Here is a 13,843-nt window from a genome sequence, read left to right as displayed (position 1 = left end):
CAGGGCAGTCATTGTTACTTTGTCATACAAACAAACCACAACCTTTTACCTACACACAATTAGGCCGGAGAACGAGGCAAGGGTTAGGAGGCTGTCAAAGATCATGTAGCAGAGAGAGAGAGAGAGAGAGAGAGAGAGACTTGTTTACATCATTTTGTGATTCCATACTGTATAGGAACAATTAAGGTATCTTATCTGAAATGCTGAAGGTCCCACAGCCAAAAACAAAACTCATAACACACACTGGCACCCAGCACTCCTGTTTTAAAGGTGTTACAGTCCATGCCAAGGAAAATAATATTAAGTACCATGACTGTGAAATCCACTCTGAATTTTTTTAAATGAGCCCAATAAATTATTCATGTGTTCTTAGTGGAGGAATTATTTTGGAGGATCATGACTCTGACTGATTGTGTGTGTGTGAGTGTGTGTGTGTGAGTGTGTTTGCGTGTTGATAAATGCTTGATAGACTGCTGTTGTGGAGGGGAAAAGACCTGACCAACAGAATGGAAGGTTGCACTCCTCATGAAGGTTTGTTCATTTAAAGTTTACATTGATTTGACTCCTGTTAAGTTAGCCTACAGTGCTTTGCATCCTAAAATATTGAAATATTAAGGATTTATTGGAGTTCCTAATACTCAATGATATGAGTTGTTTATCCAATAGCTACAGAGGTGTACAATATGAAAATGACCCGAGAAAGTACTGGGAAAGTCAGAAAGCGTTTTGTTCTCTAGGCTATTATTTGTAGTGTTTCTATATTGGCTATGCTGTTTGAAACCAGGAGCCACATGTTCCAAGACAGATGACTAAATACTTTTAAACCAGTTTGTGATCTTGAGAATGAGTCTCTAAGCTACCAAACAACAACACTATTCGACATCTGACTTGGAGGATGAGTTTTTTTTTACAAAGAAACGGTTTCACTCTGGGATGGTTAAGACACAGCGAAGTGGAGCAGCTCCTTTTGAACCGATTCTGCTGAGGTCGTCTCTCTTCTCTTGGTTTTTTCCCGACACAAATAATTCATTTGTTTGTGAAAGCAGATGAACATACAGTGACTTTTGCTTTTATGGGGCGAGGTGTCCTGCCCACTACCTTTGCGGGGGGCAAGGAATTAAGCTCCTAATAAAACAATTATGAAGGTTCCAACAGAATAGATCCTGCTGTTATGGTAATATGCTTTCCTCTGGTTCACCCTCAAATGTAGGTGATGCAATGCATCTTGTTGTCTTGGAAAGTGAGACGTGAACCACAGGAGTAAAGTATGTAAGGAATAGATATTTGGTTCAATAGTAGCCCTTTATCGATATTAACTTGCACTCAGGGGCGGCAGGTAGCCAAGTGGTTAGAGTGTTGGGCCGGCATTGAAACCCCGAGCTGTCAAGGTAAAAATCTGTAGTTCTGCCCCTGGATAAGGCAGTTAACCTACCGTTCCCCATTAAGCTGTCATTGTAAATAAGATTTTGTTCTTAACTGACTTGCTTAGTTAAATTAAAATACTTCTCATGGTCTTGTTTCTATGTTTGTTAGGATGGCCAACATCAAGTGGACAGGCATGAAGTTATAGCTAACTCTGTGAACACCCACAGCCATTCTTTTGAATGGAAGTCCCAGTGCTGAATGTTGCCCTAAAGTCATAAGGGCTGAGCTCCTCTTGAAAATTGCACTCAATTGTGCCAAAGTGGGAAATGCACTTTCAGAGAGTAGAGGATTTTCTATTCCAAACACCAAACATACCCCTCCCCCCGTTGGGGGATAGCTGCAGCTTAATAGAGTTTAATTCTGCCTGACTAATTTTTCATCACTAAATATTTATTCAACTCCCATGTGGACAGACTGTAATTTGGAGTTTTTTAACTGTGTGACACTGCTTGAGTCTTTGTTCTGTTATTTATCTGATATTTACCAGTAGATATTATTGATGATAAAAAAGCAGGGTGTGTAATTTGAGAAAAAAAATGATATTATAAGAGGCCACTTTCATGACAGAACAATGATCCCTGTGAAGTACTGTACTGTAATTGAGAATCCAGTAATACATTAGACTGAGTCACCTCCATTCAGTATAAACTGTAGTATACTATAAATATGTGATGCAGAAAATGCAGACGGAATCACGGAATCCAGACATTTTGAACAATACATACAATTTCATTTTTTAACTTAGTAGAAAATGTATTAATTGAGCTTATTAGAAAAGTAGTTATTAATTGCACTAGTTTATCATAATTAATGAAAATAATGCATCAGGGATTTGTATATCCTGCAACTTTCTGAAGAAGTAAGAGCATGATGGAAATGCGCTTGTTTATGTTGTAGCCAGTTTGCTACAACACAAAGGCTTTACCAAAAACCATCCCAGTTAAATGTTTACTGGAAAGCAGACCTACCTGGCAAAATGATATCATGATGATTTTTATCAATCGAGTGGGCAAACTCTGCCATCACATGTGCAATAGCCTACAAAACACTGCTAGCCAAACACAAAAGTCTCTGCACACTTTACTTAAAGTGGAAACTCTTTAGACCCTCCAAAAAAGTGGACCTCTGATGTGGTTTAAGCATTGTTGTGGACTTAGAACATCAAATTTGGTTTTGCTTAAAAAAAAATATATATATATATATATATATATATACGAGAAAATGAAATGTGGCAACAAACAATTACCGGAATTTGGCAAAAAATAAAACAGATTTTATATGACCCTAACCATGAATTGAATTACGCTTCTAAATTGCCGTTCACCAAACCATTTAGCATTTCCTTTCAGCTTGTTATAATGTAAAAACGTGGCTTGCCCTTGCTCTAGTTATTGTGAAGGTCTGAAATCTTTAGCGAAGCACATCACTTCTCCTAGTGATCACAGACTGTGAGTCTGACAGGCAGAAGGAGGTGGTGAACTTGTCAACGTTCTCAGCAAAGCTTCCTTTTTAGGAGCAGAAGACTTAAACATGCCTGTAGGGTCTGTTCGTATGAGCCCATGCAGTTATTTCTAGCAAATCTATTTCAGAAACTAAAAAGTAATATGTTTGTTCAACTTTGACAAATTATCATTATAATATCACAGACAAATTGTAATTTTCCGAAAAGTCATTTCAACCACATAGTTTATTTACACATTTAATTATTTACAGTATAATCTATTTACATAGTTTGATGATACTCAAGTTGAGGAGTAGGCTGTTACGTAAAATGTTTGATTACCAATGTAATTGTCAATGTACAATTCTGACATGTATTGTTGTGGTGTTATACTGTGTTTGGGTAACATGCAGGTGTTCTAAATTGTTGATCTCCAATAGGGCATAAGTACATTAGGGTGCCCAGTTTGAGAAACAGACGCCTCAGAAGTCCTCAACTGGCGGCTTCATTAAATAGTACCAGCAAAACACCAGTCTCAACGTCAACAGTGAAGAGGCGACTCCAGGATGCGGGCCTTCTAGGCAGAGTTCCTCTGTCCAGTGTCTATGTTCTTTTTCCCATCTTAATCTTTTTTTTTATTGGCCAGTCTGAGATATGGCTTTTTCTGCCTAGAAGGCCAGCATCCCGGAGTCGCCTCTTCACTGTTGATGTTGAGACTAGTGTTTTGCGGATAGGATTTAATGAAGCTGCCAGTTGAGGACTTGTGAAGCATCTGTTTCTCAAACTAGACACTCTAATGTACTTGTCCTCTTGCTCAGTTGTGCACAGTTGTCCTTCCTCTCCCCTTCTCTTCCTATTCTGGCTAGAGCCAGTTTGCACTGTTCTGTGAAGGGAGGAGTACACATCGTTGTATGAGATCTTCAGTTTAGTTTTCTGGCAATTTCTTGCATGGAATAGCCTTCATTTCTCAGAACAAGAATAGACGGATGAGTTTCAGAAGAAAGTTCTTTGTTTCTGGTTATTTTGAGCCTGAAATCGAACCCACAAATGCTGATGCTCCAGATACTCAGCTAGTCTAAAGAAGACCCATTTTTATTGCTTCTTTGATCACCACAACAGTTTTCAGCTGTGCTAACATCATTGCAAAAGGTTTTATTTATAAAAAATGTATTTCACCTTTATCTAACCAGGTAGGCCAGTTGAGAACAAGTTCTCATTTACACCTGCGACCTGGCAAAGATAAAGCAATGCGACACAAACAACAACACAGAGTTACACACGGAATAAACAAACGTACAGTCAATAACACAATAGGAAAAAACTATATACAGTGTGTGCAAATGAGGTAAGATTAGGGAGGTAAGGCAATAAATAGGCTGTAGTGGCGAAGTAATTACAATTTAGCAATTAAACACTGGAGTGATAGATGTGCAGAAGATGAATGTGCAAGTAGAGATACTGGGGTGCAAAGGAGCAAAAAATAAAATAAATAACAATATGGGGATGAGGTAGTTGGACGGGCTATTTACAGATGGGCTATGTACAGGTGCAGTGATCTGTGAGCTGCTCTGACAGCTGATGCTTAAAGTTAGTGAGGGAGATATGAGTCTCCAGCTTTAGTGATATTTTCAATTCGTTCCAGAGTTTACTAATGATCAATTGGCCTTTTAAAATTATAAATTTGGATTTGCTAACACAAAGTGCCATTGGAACACAGGAGTGATGGTTGCTGATAATGGGCCTGTAAAGGCATTCAGAGGTGGAAGAAGGATCGGACCAAAGCGCAGCGTGGTAAGTGTTCATGATGATTTATTCAAAACGAACTGAACACTGAAATACAAAACAATAAACGATGTGAACAAAACGAAAACAGAAAACAGTAACGTGTGGCCCAAACACTCACACAGAAACAAACACCCCCAAACCAAAAGTGAAATCCAGGCTACCTACGTAAGTATGATTTTCAATAAGGGACAATGATTGACAGCTGCCTCTGATTGAGAACCATACTAGGCTGAACTCAAAAACCCAACATAGAAAAACACACATATACTGCCCACCCAACTCACGCCCTGACCATACTAAAACAGAGACAAAACAAAGGAACTCACGTCAGAACGTGACAGGGCCTCTGTACTCCATGTACATATTCTATACAAAATATGTCGTTTCCAGCGACAAAATATGCCGCTTCCAGCTAGTCATTTACAACATTAACAATGACTACGCTGTATTTCTGATAAATTTGATGTCATTTTAATGGACAAAAAATTAGCTTTTCTTTCAAAAACAAGGACATTTCTAACTTTTGAATTGTAGTGTATGTACAACATGTACAGAGCTCTATTTTTTTACTGCCTTCCTGTGACATTATTATAATTAGATTCTAAAACAGAGTATCAGATTTCACCCAAAACAACATCAATTCAATATTGACAATATAAATGGATCAAGTCATTAAAAAACGAAAATATCAAATTCTGAAAATACACACATTTTGAAGTTGCGCCAAAGTCCTTTTAGGGAGTGTCAGTTTAGAAGCAGCTGTCACACTGAGGTATATTTATTTTTGGAGAGAAAAGGATCGAAGACGAAACAAAGTCTAAAACACATACACAAACAGGTTCTCTGGAGGCTTAGCTGAGCAGCAGAAAAGATGCTGTCAGAGGTTTAAGTGCCTGACAGCCAAGAAACATCTTCAAAACAAGAATAGACAGACGAGTTTCAGAAGAAAGTTCTTTGTTTCTGCCCATTTTGAGCCTGTAATCGAACCCACAAATGCTGATGCTCCAGATACTCAACTAGTCTAAAGAAGGCCAGTTTTATTGCTTCTTTAATCAGAACAACAGTTTAAAGCTGTGTTAACATAATTGCAAAAGGGTTGTCTAATGATCAATTAGCTTTTTAAAATGATAAACTTGGATTAGCTAACACAACCTACCATTGGAACACAGGAGTGATGGTTGCTGATAATGGGCCTCTGTACGCTTATGTAGATATTCCATTAAAAATGAGCCGTTTCCAGCTACAACAGTCATTTACAACATTAACAATGCCTACACTGTATTTATGATCAGTTTGATGTTATTTTAATGGACAAAAAGTTAGCTTTCTTTCAACACAAGGACATTTCTAAGTGACCCCAAACTTTTGAACAGTAGTGTATATAATTTTTTTTGTAGCTGTTTTTTAATTATATGTCATTGTTGATTGGATAAAGAGTATCTGGTTGTTTTTACCCATGGCATTGCAGGACTGATGGCAGGTTGGCTTGTCTGGTTTGGCTAGCACCGGCTGCTTTTTGATCAATGAGACCAGACTTCCTGATGGAAATCATCTGGCATTACCATCATCTGGCATCACCATCCTCAACCATGATCTAACTCAGTTTAGGAGCCTGAGATGGCTGATCTACTGAGGGAGTTCTGCTTTAGCTTACGACAATGCAGTCCAGTCCTTTGTTTTGTTATGTGTTATACAGTGCATTTGGAAAATATTCAGACCCCTTGACTTATTCCACATTTTGTTACGTTACAGCCTTATTCTAAAATTGATTAAATTGTTTTTTTACCCCCTCATCAATCTACATACAATGCGCCATAATTTGCAAAACAATGAAATAATAAATGACTAAAATATCACATTTACATAAGTACTCAGATCCTTTACCGGGTACTTTGTTGAAGCACTTGTAGCAGTGATTACAGCCTCAGGTTTTATTGGGTATGACGCGACAAGCTTGGCACACCTGTATTTGGGGAGTTTCTCCCATTCTCTGCAGATCCTCTCAAGCTCTGTCAGGTTGGATGGGGAGCGTCGCTGCACAGCTATTTTCAGGTCTCTCCAGAGATGTTCGATCGGGTTCAGGTCCTGGCTCTGGCTGGGCCACTCAAGGACACTCAAGGGCATTCAGAGACTTGCCCCAAAGCCACTCCTGCATTGTCTTGTCCTGTTAGAAGGTGAACCTTTGCCTCAGTCTGAGGACCTGAGCGCTCTGGTTTTCATCAAGGATCTCTCTGTACTTTTCTCTGTTCATCTTTCCTCCGATCCTGACTAGTCTCCCAGTCCCAGCCGCTGAAAAACATAGCATGATACAGTCAACAGCATATTTCACCGTAGGGATGGTGCCAGGTTTCCTCTAGACGTGACGCTTCGCATTTAGGCCAAAGAGTTCAATCCTGGTTTCATCAGACCAGATAATCTTGTTTCTCATGGTCTGAGTGTCTTTAGGTGCCTTTTGGCAAACTCCAAGTGGGCTGTCATGTGCTTTTTACTGAGGAGTGGCTTCCATCTGGCCATTCCACCATAGAGGCCTGATTGGTGGAGTGCTGCAGAGATTATTATTTTTTTATTTATTTATTACCTTTATTTTACTAGGCAAGTCAGTTAAGAACAAATTCTTATTTTCAATGACGACCTAGGAACAGTGGGTTAACTGCCTGTTCAGGGGCAGAACGACATTCATCAAAACCCAGCCCTTTCACTCCACTGCCAGCAACAGTGCCGATAACTGTGCTTTTGAAAAGAGCAAAAATATTTCTGGCACACCTGACACACCTGCCCAGCGCTTAGATTGACCACTGCATCGCAGCGCTAGCTGTCCCACTCGAGATGTCTGGGTTCGAGTCCAGGCTTGAACCCAGAGCACTTTTGACCCAGCGTCGGTCAGGTTAAGGGAAGGATTGCCCAGCCGGGAGGCTTTTATTTCTTTCATTACATTCCTAGTGGGTCAGAAGTTTACATTCGCACGCCAGTGACTCCTGCGGCGTGCCGGGTGCAGTGCATGCTCACACGGTAACCGGGTGCATGGTGTTTCCTCTGACACATTGGTGTGGCTGGCGTCCGGGTTAAGTGGGCATTGTGTCAAGAAGCAGTGTGACTTGGTTTGGGTTGTGGATGCATGGCACTTGACTTTTACCTCTCCCGAGTCCGTACAGGAGTTGCAGTGATGAGACAAGTACGTAACTACCAATTGGATACCATGAAAACGGGGTAAAAAAAAATGAACGCTCATTGTACATTATGCCTGTTTTAAGTCTGGTTTTGGGGTGGGGCTCTGTTAGAGCACGGGGGGAGGGGGGTGGATTTAATCTGCTAGGGAATCAGTGTGTGTTCCGTCTGTTATTTGTATAATCATAAAAAATGTCACATTTCTTACAATGGTGGAATAGCTCTGTGGTAATGTTGCTCTGTGATATATTTGCTGCAGACTATTAGGTTAGATCAAATTTAGATACAATTTTGCATTGCAATAAGAAAATAATGGTTCGTTGAGGCATTGTTTTAAGTTCAGAACCTATTCATAAGTAATGCTTTAGTGAACATAATAGCTGTATAGCCCTGTCATGATATAATAAATTAACCCATTCTGTGTGATTTAATTACAGACTGATTCTAGACTTCTTTTTTAAAAAGTAATGAAAAATACTTTGGGCTGAAAAATATATACAGTTGAAGTCGGAAGTTTACATACACTTAGGTTGGAGTCATTAAAACTCGTTTCTCAACCACTCCACAAATTTCTTGTTAACAAACTATAGTTTTGGAAAGTCGTTTAGGAAATCTACTTTATGCATAACACAAGTAATTTTTCCAACAATTGTTTACAGACAGATTATTTCACTTATAATTCACTGTATCACAATTCCAGTGGGTCAGAAGTTTACATACAGTAAATTGACTGTGCCTTTAAACAGCTTGGAAAATTCAAAAAAATTATGTCATGACTTTAGAAGCTTCTGATAGGCTAATTGACATCATTTGAGCCAATTGGAGGTGTACCTGTGCATGTGTTTCAAGGCCTACATTTAAACTCAGTGCCTCTGCGCTTGACACCATGGGAAAATCTAAATTAATCATTGGCGCGCACGAGCAGTGTGGGTGTAATAATTGAATAACATGGATTTCTACATTTATTTTGCGATGCTTGCGAATGCGACGTGTCCGGTCTGGTCAGCATGTTAGCCAAAGCTGTCACATCTGCTCCTGCTAAGCCCTCTGGTGTTTATCCGGTGTCCTCTTGACCTGCAGTTACTCCCCCTGTACTCTCTCTCTCTCTCACCCTCTGTGTGATTGTGTGGGTGGAGACAGGTGTGCTGGAGTCAGAGCAGATCCCTACCAGCTGCAACTCGTCCCATAATCAAGACCTCTACAAATACTCAGTCCTGCCACTCCCTCTGCCAGATTGTAATCTCTGCTCAGTTAGTTCATGATTCTAGCCTTTTATAACTATTCAGGATTCTGTTACTCTGCCTGATATAGCTTATCCTCTCATTGCAGTTTACCTCTCTGGCTCCTGTCTCCCATTCCACTTCACATCACCCAACTACCTAGTTTTGGATGACTCAATATCACTACCTTGGATTCCCCTCAGGACCTGTTTACCCTGCTCTAGCCTAGCTATCTCCAACCTCATTCTCCACATCTGTTTTCTCTGCAACTCAAGCTTCCCCAAATCTGACTCCATATCTCCCTGTGTGACAGTAAATATTTTGGTTCGTTAATCCCTGCTTCCTCATCTGAGTATGCTCTTGGCTTCCCCTGTCGCTCCGCCTAACAGAAGCTCAGTTTTTCACAATTCCTGACATTTAATCCTAGAAATTGGTAGGACATTCTTAAAATAAAGTGGTGATCCTAACTGACCTAAGACAGGGAATTTTTACTCGGATTAAATGTCAGGAATTTTGCAAAACTGAGTTTCTGTTAGGCGGAGCGACAGGGAACCCAAGAGCATACTTAGATGAGGCTATTTGGCTAAGGTGTATGTAAACGTCGGACTTCAACTGTATGCTGAGCACTTGTTGGCTGCTTTTCCTTCACTCTGCGGTCCAACTCATCCCAAACCATCTCAATTGGGTTGATGTCGGGTGATTGAGGAGGCCAGGTCATCTGATGCAGCACTCCATCTCTTTCCTTCTTGGTCAAATATCCCTTTACACAGCCTGGAGGTGTGTTGGGTCATTGTCCTAAGGGCAAACCAGATGGGATGGCATATCGCTGCAGAATGCTGTGATAGACATGCTGATTAAGTGTGCCTTGAATTTTAAATAAATCACTGACAGTGTCACCAGCAAAGCACCATCACACCTCCTCCTCCATTCTTCACTGAGGGAACCAAATATGCAGAGATCATCCGTTCACCTACTCTACATGTTTCCATAGTTGCGACAGGTAGCCTAGTGGTTAGAGTGTCATGCCAGTAACCGAAAGGTTGCTATTTTGAATCCCTGAACTGACTAGGTAAAAATATGTTCTTCTTCCCCTGAACAAGGCCGTTAACAAACTGTTCCCCGTTAGGCTGTCATTGCAAATATGAATTTGTTCTTAAATGACTTGCCTAGTTAAATAAAGGTTACACACTTTATGTGAAGTTTTGATATCTTCATTATTATTCTACAATGTATAAAATAGTAAAAATAAAGAAAAATCAGTAGGTATGTCCAAACATTTGACTGGTACTGTATCTATTTTTTTCTTCGACACATATTCAAAATGATATATTATCCTCTTGCTGGGATGATAAAAGTGGAGCATGGATCCGTAGGGAAAGTCAATAGAGGGAAATCTTGGGTGTTAACCATGAAGCACCAACTCTAAAGCAAACATGCACAGTGTATGTTTGACAAGACTGGAGCAATGCTGGGTTGAACATGTGGGGATGGTTAACGTGTACCACCAACACAATAATCTAGTTACAGACAGTCATGTATAGACCAATACACTTTTGTGTTTTTTTTTTTTTTTGTCATGGGAAAGATAGCTTAACTTTACTAGTTCTCATAAGCCTACTGTATCTTCATGTTCATGATCAAATCAAGACTATTATTATGAACCCATCATTTTCTCTTCACATTTACAGGTACAAAAGCTGAGTTGGTGAGATGTCCGCCGAATCACGTGCAGTGCATCGGCTCCAAAAGGTGCATTCACTCGAATAAACTTTGCGATGGAGCGAGAGATTGTGAGGACGGATATGATGAAGGAGTACACTGTCGAGGTGAGTGTGTCGTTGAGTGAAACTATGGTGGATATAATCATTAACTCCATTCATCAATCGGACTCCATTATTATGTGAATAAATGCAAGAGGCACTGTACATCTATGGAGGATCTAGCCTTACCTCACCTTTCAGTATGACTATAATGAACATGTGTCTATTTTGCACCGATATGCAATTATCAAGAGACAGATGCAAATAGCTATTCCTGGCGAACAATGTTCTAGCATTCATTTATCGTGTCAAGCAGGGATGTCAAGGTGGAACCCAAGCATATACGTGTAGTTTATATATGTGTTTACCAATATACCTACTAATTACTCTGTAAAACGCAGAATGCATTTACTCAATTCAACTAAAGGGATGTATTAGTCACAAAATAATTTGCTCTAACAATTCCAGTGTACATGAAATACATGATACATTACAAAGTAGATGACTGTCAGCTAAATGAGACTTAATGTGGTTACATATATCTTCGGTTCAAAATAATCTCTAAGAGAAAATTCTATGTTTGATACACTAAGGAGCTTACTATCAAGTTCTCAAAGTATGAACGAATTCGCTGACTTAAAAAAAAACCTGATTCAGGCAGAAACTCACACCCAACCTGAATTAACATTTCTTTGCACCTTGCTAGTTAAAACACTGTGCAGGAAAACACACCAAGATTCTAATCGAATCAACTAAATTAAAATGATAAGAGCACACCCGTGTTACTCCTGTTTTAACTATCTGCCGTCAGCATAACACAGTGTCCCTGTAACAATAAATCCAGAGCAGTTACAGTACAATAGAAGATTTCAGAATTCGTAGCTCTTTATGTACTCTTTATACTGAACAAAATTATAAATGCAACATGTTAAGTGACGGTCCAATGTTTCATGAGCTAAAATAAAAGATCCCAGAAATAATCCATACACACAAAAAGCTTATTTCTCTAAAATGTAATTTCTCTAATTTGTTTACATCCCTGTTAGTGAGCAGGGTAGCCTAGTGGTTAGAGTGGGGTGGCGGGGTAGCCTAGTGGTTAGAGCGTTGGACTAGTTACCGAAAGGTTGCAAGTTCAAAACCCCCGAGCTGACAAGGTACAAATCTGTCGTTCTCCCCCTGAACAGGCAGTTAACCCACTGTTCCCAAGCCGTCATTGAAAATAAGAATTTGTTCTTCACTGACTTGCCTCATTAAATAAAGGTAAAAAATCATAATAATGCTTTTCCATGATAATCCATCCACCTGACAGGTGTGGCATATCAAGAAGCCGCTTAAACAGCATGATCATTACACAGGTGCACCTTGTGCTGGGGATAATAAAAGGCCACACTAAAATGTAGAGTTTTGTCACGCAACACATTGCCACAGATGTCTCAAATTTTGAGGGAGTGTGCAATTGGCATGCCGACTGCAGGAATATCCACCAGAGCGGTTTCCAGAGAATTTAATGTTAATTTTCTCCTCCAACGTCGTTTTATAGAATTTAGCAGTACGTCCAACTGGCCTGACAATCACAGACCATGTGTAACCATGCCAGCCCAGGACCTCCACATCCGTCTTCTTCACCTGCGGGATCATCTGAGACTGGACAGCTGATGAAACCGTGGGTTTGCACAACCAAAGAATTTCTGCACAAACTTTCAGAAAACGTCTCAAGGAAGCTCATCTGCGTTCTCGTCGTCCTTACCAGGGTCTTGTCCTGACTAGTTCGGCATCGTAACCGACTTCGGTGGGCAAGTGTGCACTTCACGGATGAATCCCGGTTCCAACTGTACTGTGTATGGCATCGTGTGATGTCAACGTGATGTCAACATGAACAGGGTGTCCCATGGTGGCGGTGGAGTTATGGTATGGGAAGCCTATGGACAACGAACACAATTGCATTTCATCAATGGCAATTTGAATGCACAGAGATCCCGTGACGAGATCCTGAGGCCCATTGTCCTGCCATTCACCCGCCTCCATCACCTCATGTTTTAGCATAATAATGCACAGCCCGATGTCACAAGGATCTGTATACAATTCCTGGAAACCTGAAAATGTCCCAGTTCTTCCATGGCCTGCATACTCACCAGACATGTTTGGGATGCTTTAGATCAACGTGTATGACAGCGTGTTCCAGTTCCCGTCAATATCCAGCAACTTCACACAGCCCTTGAAGAGGAGTGGGACAACATTCCACAGGCCTCAATCAGCAGCCCGATCATCGACACCTTAATTGGGGAGGACGGGCTCATAGTAATGGCTGGAAGAAAATGTGGAATGGTATCGAACACATCAAACACATGGTTTCTATGTGTTTGATATCATTCCATTTACTCCATTTCAGCCATTATTATGAGCCGTCTTCCTCTCAGCAGCCTCCCGTGGAGCCATCATGCTGGGCCTCAGCGCCTGCAAGTCACTAGTCACGAGTGTCACCTTCTCAAATGTTTCCACAACAGTGTTCCCCCTGTGGATACTCTGCATTGTAGAAAACAATCAGAGGAACCAGAGAAATATGTGGAGAGAGGTGATTAGACCTTAAACTCTCAACAAGATGGTCACCATCTGCTGGGCCTGCATGAACTTCTTGTCCATGGTCATTAGAGACTTGGTGCTCTCCTCATAGAAGGTATCCTCCCACCAGGGTGCAACGTCAGTCTCCAGGAGTACCCTGCCTAGAATGGTCAGCTATCCCATTGTGGAATCCTCCATCACCTCCATCAGATAGTGTGTGACTTAGCTGGACCGGTCAGGCCCCATCATCGGAGTTTGTTTCACAGTTGATGACACATCACTATTTGTGAAGACTTGGAAAACATTCCGAATAGCAATACAGTGAATGTGCATTAACATGACATCCTACTCTGCAATGTATGACAAATACAGATTACGAAATAAATGTCTCATGACAACAACAATAAGTTGTGAATAAAGTTTCACTATCATTAGTATGAAAACGAGCCACCAAAATGATCCCATCAACTACTTGATTCAAACAGAGG

The 13,843-nt window shown here is 40.5% G+C and overlaps 1 pseudogene; it reads left to right on the top strand.

Annotated features, from left to right (window-relative positions):
- The window catches only part of LOC135543581 (low-density lipoprotein receptor-related protein 1B-like), a 212,328-nt pseudogene that overhangs the window by 24,065 nt on the left and 174,420 nt on the right, over positions 1-13,843 (top strand).

This window comes from Oncorhynchus masou, chromosome 7 (genome assembly GCF_036934945.1).
Source record: "Oncorhynchus masou masou isolate Uvic2021 chromosome 7, UVic_Omas_1.1, whole genome shotgun sequence".
Classification (NCBI taxonomy): Eukaryota; Metazoa; Chordata; class Actinopteri; order Salmoniformes; family Salmonidae; genus Oncorhynchus; species Oncorhynchus masou.
This window is presented reverse-complemented; position numbering and strand designations above follow the sequence as displayed.